This window comes from Colobus angolensis, unplaced genomic scaffold (genome assembly GCF_000951035.1).
Source record: "Colobus angolensis palliatus isolate OR3802 unplaced genomic scaffold, Cang.pa_1.0 Scaffold130, whole genome shotgun sequence".
NCBI classification, from domain to species: Eukaryota; Metazoa; Chordata; class Mammalia; order Primates; family Cercopithecidae; genus Colobus; species Colobus angolensis.
Window position 1 is genome coordinate 1,236,408 of NW_012114253.1, and position 7,811 is coordinate 1,244,218.

The following is a 7,811-nucleotide window of genomic DNA, read 5'->3' on the forward strand; positions in this document are numbered from 1 at the left end:
TCCGGCCACTGCACTCCAGCCTGGGCGACAGAGCGAGACTCCGTCTCACAAAAAAAAAAAAAAAAGGACTTACAGTCTTTTGGAGTCTAGCTTCTCTGCCACTTGCACTCCCTCAGGGACAGGGTCTCAGTCTGTTGCCCAGGCAGGAGTGCAGTGAGTCTAGCTTCTTTTACTTAAAATAATTAGCATTTGAGATTCATTCATGTCTTTGTGTCTATTAATAGTTAATTCCTTTTAAATGTCTACTAGTAATCAATTATATGGATGTGACATAGTTTGTATATTGGTCAGTTGAAGATATTTGACTAATTTCCAGTTTTTTGGGCATTACAAATGAAACTACTACAAGCATTTGTGTTCAGGGTTTTGTTTGAATTTAAGTTGTCATTTATCTTGGGTAAATACCTACAGGTGGGATTGCTGAGTCGTATGGTTAGTGTATGTTTAACTTCTACAAGAAACTGCCAAACTGCTTTCCAGAGTGACTATACCATTTTGCACTCTACCAACAGTATGTGAGATTTCCAAATTGCTCCTCATCCTTGTCAGCACTTAATGATGTTTCATTAAGGAAATAAAGATCCTTTTGTGTCTTTATTTGCGACGTGTATATTTTCTTTGATTAGGTGTCATTCATTTAAGATTTTTCCCCATTTGAGGCCAGGCACGGTGGGCCATGCCTATAATCCCAGCACTTTGGAAGGCTAAGGCCAGGAGCATTGCTTGAATTCAGGAGTTTGGGACCAGCTTGGGCAACATAGCGAGACTTCATCTTTACAAAAAATGAAAAAATTAGCTAGGCATGGTGGCACATACCAGTTACAGGTTGAGCTGGGAGGATTGCTTAAGCCTGGGAGATCAAGGCTATAGTGAGCCATGATCCTGCAACTGCACTCCAGCGTGGGGCGACAGAGCAAGACCCTGTCTCTCAAAACAGCAACCACAGCAAACTTTTGCCCATTTGAAAAATATTAGGTTGGTTGTTGTCTTGTTATTGAGTGTTTAGTTTCTTTCTTCTTTCTTACTTTTTTTTTTTTTTTTGGAGACAGTGCCTCACTCTGGTTGCCCAGGCTGGAGTACAGTGGCTCTATCCCGGCTCACTGCAATCTCCACCTCCTGGGGTCAGGTGATTCTCCTACCTCAACTTCCCAAATTGTAGGGATTACAGGCTCCGACATGCCTGCCTAGTTTTTTGTGATTTTAGTAGAGATGCGGTTTTGCCATCTTGCCCAGGCTAGTCCTGAACTCCTGGATTCAAGCAATTCACCCACCACAGCCTCCCAAAGTGTTGGGATTACCAGCATGAGCCACTGTGCCCAGCGTAGTTTCTTCATGTGTTCTAGATACAAATCCTTTATCTTATTTATGTAAGTTTTACAAGTATTTACCACAGTCTGTATCTTGTCTCTTTGTTCTTATAACAATGTCTTTCACAGTGGAAATGTTTTTAGTTTTGATGATGTTCAGTGTATCAATTTTCTTCTTTTTAAAAAATATTTTGAGGCCGGGCACGGTGGCTCAAGCCTGTAATCCCAGCACTTTGGGAGGCCGAGACGGGTGTATCACGAGGTCAGGAGATCGAGACCATCCGGGCTTAACACGGTGAAACCCCGTCTCTACTAAAAAAATACAAAAAAAAACTAGCCGGATGAGGTGGCGGGTGCCTGTAGTCCCAGCTACTCTGGAGGCTGAGGCAGGAGAATGGCGTAAACCCAGGAGGCGGAACTTGGAGTGAACTGAGATCCAGCCATTGCACTCCAGCCTGGGTGACAGAGCGAGACTCCGCCCCTCTCCCCCCCAAAATAACCCCCCCCAAAATTAAAATAAATAAAAAATATTTTGTAGAGACAAGGCTTTGCTTGCTATGTTGCCCAAGCTGGTCTCAAATTCCTGGACTCAAGTGATCCTCCCACCTCGTCCTCCTAAAGTGCTTGGATTACAGTCATGAGCCACTGTGCCTGGTCCTATCAATTTTTTTTTTAAAATAGATCATGCTTTTGATGTATTATCTAGGAACTCTTGGCCTAATCCAAGATAACAGTTGTTTCCTCTTACTGTTTCTTCTAAAAGATTCATAGTTTTATGTTTTACACGTACAAAGGGTGCGGTATTGGTAGAGCATCATTGTTTTGCATATGGTTTTTCAGTTGTTCCAGCACCATTTGTTGAAAAGACTATTTCTCTACTTAATTGCCTTTGCACCTTTGTGAAAAATCGATTCACCACATTTGTGTGGGCCTTCTTAAGGGTTTTTACATTCTGTTCATTGATTTGTTTGTCCTTTTGCCAGCACCACACTATCTTGGTTTTCAAGTGTTAATTTTAAGGTTTGGATGTGTATCGAATGCCCCCTTCCTTTGGGTTTTTCAAAGTTAAAAACTTCAGTTGCATATCATAAAAAACAGCCATTTTATTTTACCTGAGGTAACATATAGCAATACCTCAAATTCATGAGTTATTCCTTTCTTCCTATCTGAACTGAGAACCACGGTTTGGGATACTGAGATAGAGGATATGTGAAGTTGAGGATGATGTGGATGACTGCTTGTCCTTTTTCCTAGGGATACATACTGAAAGTGGTTGCATTGTGTACAAGTCTGATCGTTAGCTGCATCATCTTAGCACACAGCACCTTTTTCGATGAAAAGAGTCTCACTTCTTTTACTCCAGAAAGGAAATACAAAATTGGAAAGATCGTGTATCCTTGATAGAATCTGCACACTATTTGTACAGAATAGTAAAGCCAAACTTAGAAGAATCTCCTCTGCCTATTCCATAGTCATGGTTCTTTTATCTATTTATTTTAAAAGTTTGTTTTTTATTGTGGTAAAATATACATAACACAACATTTACCATTTTAATCATTTTTCAGTGTACAGTTCTGTGGCATTAAGTAAATTCACATCGTGCAGCCATAACCACCATTCATGTTCAAGATTAATCATGATTACTTTTTAACGTAAGTTCCATCACTGGAACTTTTAGCACATTAAAGTTACATTCACTTTTTGAAATTACATATTAACAATGCTCTAGCATTTCAGGTCAATGACAAGGCCTTAACATTTTTGTAAATCTTATAGTTACACCTATAAAAACTTTCAGCCAGTATTATAACTTCCAGCAAACTTTGATTTTCATCATATGCGAGTAGCATTCAGTTATTCTTTAAAATATAGCTTTTTAAAGTCTGCCAAATGTATGTAGCTCACCTGTTATTATCCACATCTATGTCCAGAGAAATTTGGTGAATCAGCATGTTTTATTTTGGTTATTATCAAGGCCATTTGAGTGGTTCAGATGTAGGACCCAACTGGAATTGTTAACTTCAACTTGTTTTTGTTACTGATACTTCTTCAAGGTGGGCAATTAAAAAATTGTATAAATTTGTGGGGGACAAGTGTAATTTTGTTCTATGGATATATTGCTGTAGTGGTGAAGTCAGGGTTTTCAATGTGTCCATCACCTCAAAAATGTATATTGTACCCATTAAGTAATTTCTCATCATCCCCCTACTCCCTTGTGAGTCTTTGTTTTCTGACATTCCACACTCTACCTCCATGTGTATACATTATTTAAATCTCATTAGTAAGTGAGAACATGTGGTATTTGTCTTTCTGAGTTGTTTCACATAAGATAATGGCTTCCAGTTCCATCTACGTTGCTGCAAAAGACATGACTTCATTTTTTTATGGTTGAATAGTATTCCATTGCGTATATATACCACATCTTCTTTATGCAGTCATCTTCTTATGGACACTTAGGTTGATTCCATATTTTTCCTATTGTGCAAGGTGGGCATTTTTGAGGAGAGAGGCTTACTTTGTTGCCTTCTGCCTGTGCTTTGTCATATGGATTGATTGTATTTGAATCTGAATTGGGCGTTAGAAAACACTGCTAAAGCATATTAGTCTGTTGTAGAACTAAAAATGTGAGGGCATTTGAAACTTGTGAGTGTATCATTCATTTTTGCATATGTATATCATTTTGTCTCACAGAAAATGTGTATTTTTATCTTGTGTAGAAATAACAGTGTAGTCAGCAGCCATTGTTGCATAGGCTCTGGCAATATTGTTTTGGTTTTTTGTTTGTATGTTTCTAAACTTATACACAGGATGTGTTTCTGGGTAAACTTAAATATGACTGGTAGGAAATCAATTAGCAATATGTGCTGACTTGTATCTGAGTTAATAGAAAATCAGAGCCAGAATAAGGGGTTTTCTGGCTAAGCTCTTTGAGACTAATGTTTCTGAATTTGTTAAAAATCTAATATAGGTCAGGTGTGGTGGCTCCCAGAAATTCGGGAGGCCGAGATGAGAGGATTGCTTGAACCCAGGAGTTTGAGACTAGCCTGGGCAACATAGAGAGGCACCACCTCTACCAAAAAATTTAAAGATTAGCTGGGCATGATGGTGCACACCTGTAGTCCCAGCTACTCTGGAGACTGAGGTGAGAAGATCACTTGAGCTCACGAGGTTGAGGCTGCAGTCAACTGTGATCAGACCACTATACTCCAAAACAAAACAAAATCTAATGTAATGGTTTCTAGTTGTGTACATTCCAGAGATACTAATTGCAAAGATTCAATGATAAAGATAGTATAGTCTTGCAATTCTAAAATCCCAAGAGCTTGGAAAACTATTCTTTTTCTTGCATTGGTAAATTTCTGGACAGAAGGGTAGAAGTTTGAATATTCATATATTTTGCTGTAGAGATATTAATGTGTTTGATTAAGGGTGCTGCCTAGATTCTGCTAGGGGTGTTAGGTAATATACATAAGCACTGTGTTTGCTTTCTAGTAGTGGAAAAATTCTTGATTTCCAATAGGGTTTTTGGACCTGAATTAACAGCCAGCATTAAATAGAGTTGAAACAGAGTTTAAAATTGGTTAGTTTTATTTCCTTAGATCTCAATGGTAAAAGGTAAGGAGAGTAAAGAAAGAATTGCCCAGGTGAATGTTTGGGCTCGAGGGATCCTGCCATCACAGCTTTCTTAGTGGCTGGAACTACAGGTATGCACCACTGTGCCAGGCTCTTTTTAAAAATAGGTTATTTTTTCTTTTGTAGGGGCTATTTACAAAAAGAAATCCTGGCCTTTTTTTTTTTTTTATGTATATATATTTATAGAGACAGGGTCTCTTGTGGTCTGGGCTGGAGCTGGTTTGTTTAAATTGGATTTTTTTAATTCTTGAAAAACATATTCGTGTGGTTCAGAAGTAATATTAAAAGACTGTAGCTATGGTCAGGTGTGGTGACTCGTGCCTGTAATCCTAGCACTTTGGGAGGCTGAGGCGGGCGGATTGCCTGAGCTCAGGAGTTCGAGACCAGCCTGGGCAACATGGCAAAGCCCTGTCTCTACTAAAAATACAAAAAATTAGCCAGCCGTGATAGTGCATGCCTGTAGTCCCAGCTACTTGGGAGACTGAGTCACAGGAGGCTGAGTCACGAGAATCGCTTGAACCTGGAAGGCAGAGGTTGCAGTGAGCTGAGATTATGCCACTGAACTCCAGCCTGGGTGACAGAGCTAGACTCTGTCTCAAAAAATAAAAAACTAAAAAAAGAAGACTATAGCTATTTCCAAAGTAACTGTATTTTAAAAAGTACATCTTTTGACAAATTATGTTCGGTATCTTTGTGAAATAGTGTATAGTTTAGAAATTCTGCCATTATTTTAGGTATTATAGAAGTTAACTTCCTTTTTTATTGTCAGAACTATGTAGAAATAAAAAGTAAAGAAAGCATAAATTGACATTGACATATTGGCCTAAATAAGAAATAATATAGAAAAATACCCTTTGCATTATTTTTTTATCTCCTGATACTAGTTGCCTATTTTACCTATAAATCAGTATTTATTTGATGACATTTGTATCCTTGATCTTCCTTTCAATGAGGAAATGATAACTTGAGTCTTTCACTTTAAGAATATTGCTTATACTGAACATTAGAGCAGTAGTTTTTCTTGTAGTGGAGTGGGGCAAGGTTTAGGAATGTTCAGCTGGGAATTATAAATGAACTTTAGTGTTTTGTTAGACTGAAAGACAATTTCTGTTTATTTTCACTTCTTGTTTTTACTTTGTGAAAATCCATCTTTTAAGGAGGTACTGACTATAAACAACCCCAGTGCCAGATATGATTGCCATCGATCAAGAAGGTTTATTTTGAAGAGAGTTCATCCTTCATGAAGTTTCATAAACATTTGTTCTTTAAAATGTATTGGAGCTCTCTTTTCTGCATAAGTAGGAAACATATCATTAATACATATCATGTAACCTCCTCATCTGCAAGTGTATTTGCCTAGTTGGTATTTGTTGTAACATGTATGTAGTGAGTACTTTAATAATCAGAGTCTGTTGTGCTTCAGTAATCTTTAACCATCAAATTATATTTATTTCTGAAATTTGCCTTGTGGTATTATTCTACTAGAAAAAGAAAGTGGAGAATTTGAAATTTTTTACATTTATATTTCTACTTAGAGTCTTAATTCAGTATTGCATACCATCTATATAATCTTACTAATAGTTTTGCTTGTATTTCCTAATGATATAAATTACAGCAATTTGAAATACAGAAATATCAAGTGGATGTAGTACTGTATTTCAGTCATGGATTTTAAAAAACCAGCACGTTCTGGATTATTGTATGTGCATGTTACACTGCTCAATTATTGAATTAGAATTTTAAGTAGCACTATGAAAAGCTGTTTTGCCTGTATCTTGAGCTCAGAGAGAAAGAAACATCCAGTGATTTATGCTTGGAGATACAGAGTTTGGTGAGAACTGGTAATAAGCACGATGGTAGGCAGAATTAGGAAGGAAGTGTGTGGTAGTGTACAAAGTTTTACATGGGTCATTTCTTTGAATTCAAATTCTGTAGAAAATTTCTGGCAATTCCTGTCTCATACTGATTTATTTAGGCTTTTTTTTTGGTAGAGAGGTGTGCTAATTGCAACTTGTTAAACTCCTGTGCTCAAGTGATCCTACCACCTCAGCCTCCCGAGTAGCTGAGACTACAGGTGCTGGCAGCCACACTCAGCTAATTTAGTAGAGACTAGGTCTTGCTGTGTTGCCCAGGCTTGTCTTGAACTCTTGGGGTTTAAGTGATTCTCTCAATTTGACCTCCAAGAGTGTTGGAATTATAGGCTTGAGCCACTGCACCCAGCCAGTTATTTTTAGTAGAAAATAAAGGTGACAGAATCTCATCATGGGCCTAAAGTTTGGACACTTACTGTATAGTTGTGTTTGTTTTGAGATTCCATGGAATGTTTATCATGGGAAAGCTTTTGAAGAGATTGATACAGTCATTTTAGGACATTTGAAGTATTTTATTTTTTAGTTTTAGTGGAGAAGTATATAACTTACTAATTGGGTGAAAATGCTTAGGTCGTTGGTGGAAATTTGTGGTGGCAGTTGTCTCTTAACTATTAAGCATCCATTTTTGAATTCTCTTATCCTTAACTCGCTCTTCTAGAATTCCTAGAGGACCTGTGCAACAGCCTCTTGAGGATCGAATCTTCACTCCCACTGTCTCAGCAGTCTACAGCACGGTGAGTGTCTGCAGCTTGTCAAATTGTGTGTGTGCTTTTGTGTGTGAATCCTTGGTATTAATTATAGGCAGTGTTTGATTGACACATGACAGATTTTTGGCAAAAAGTTCAATAAAATTCTGAATAGAATGAGATGTATGTAATAGAATAAGGTGAATAGGCTCTTTCCCCATCATCTTAATCTAAGAAATGGATTGAAACAAATACTATGTTAAGATAGAGAGACTTACCGGGCGCGGTGGCTCACGCCTGTAATCCCAGCACTT

At 37.8% G+C, this 7,811-nt stretch overlaps 1 protein-coding gene across 2 annotated transcripts in view; it reads left to right on the plus strand.

The window, feature by feature from the left end:
* Window positions 1-7,811, plus strand: part of EIF4G3 (eukaryotic translation initiation factor 4 gamma, 3) — a 374,612-nt gene that overhangs the window by 81,271 nt on the left and 285,530 nt on the right. For both annotated transcript variants that reach the window (XM_011933977.1, XM_011933978.1), the window contains exon 2: window positions 7,470-7,545. The gene's annotated coding sequence lies outside the window, so the exon portion shown is untranslated. The remainder of the gene's footprint in view (window positions 1-7,469; window positions 7,546-7,811) is intronic.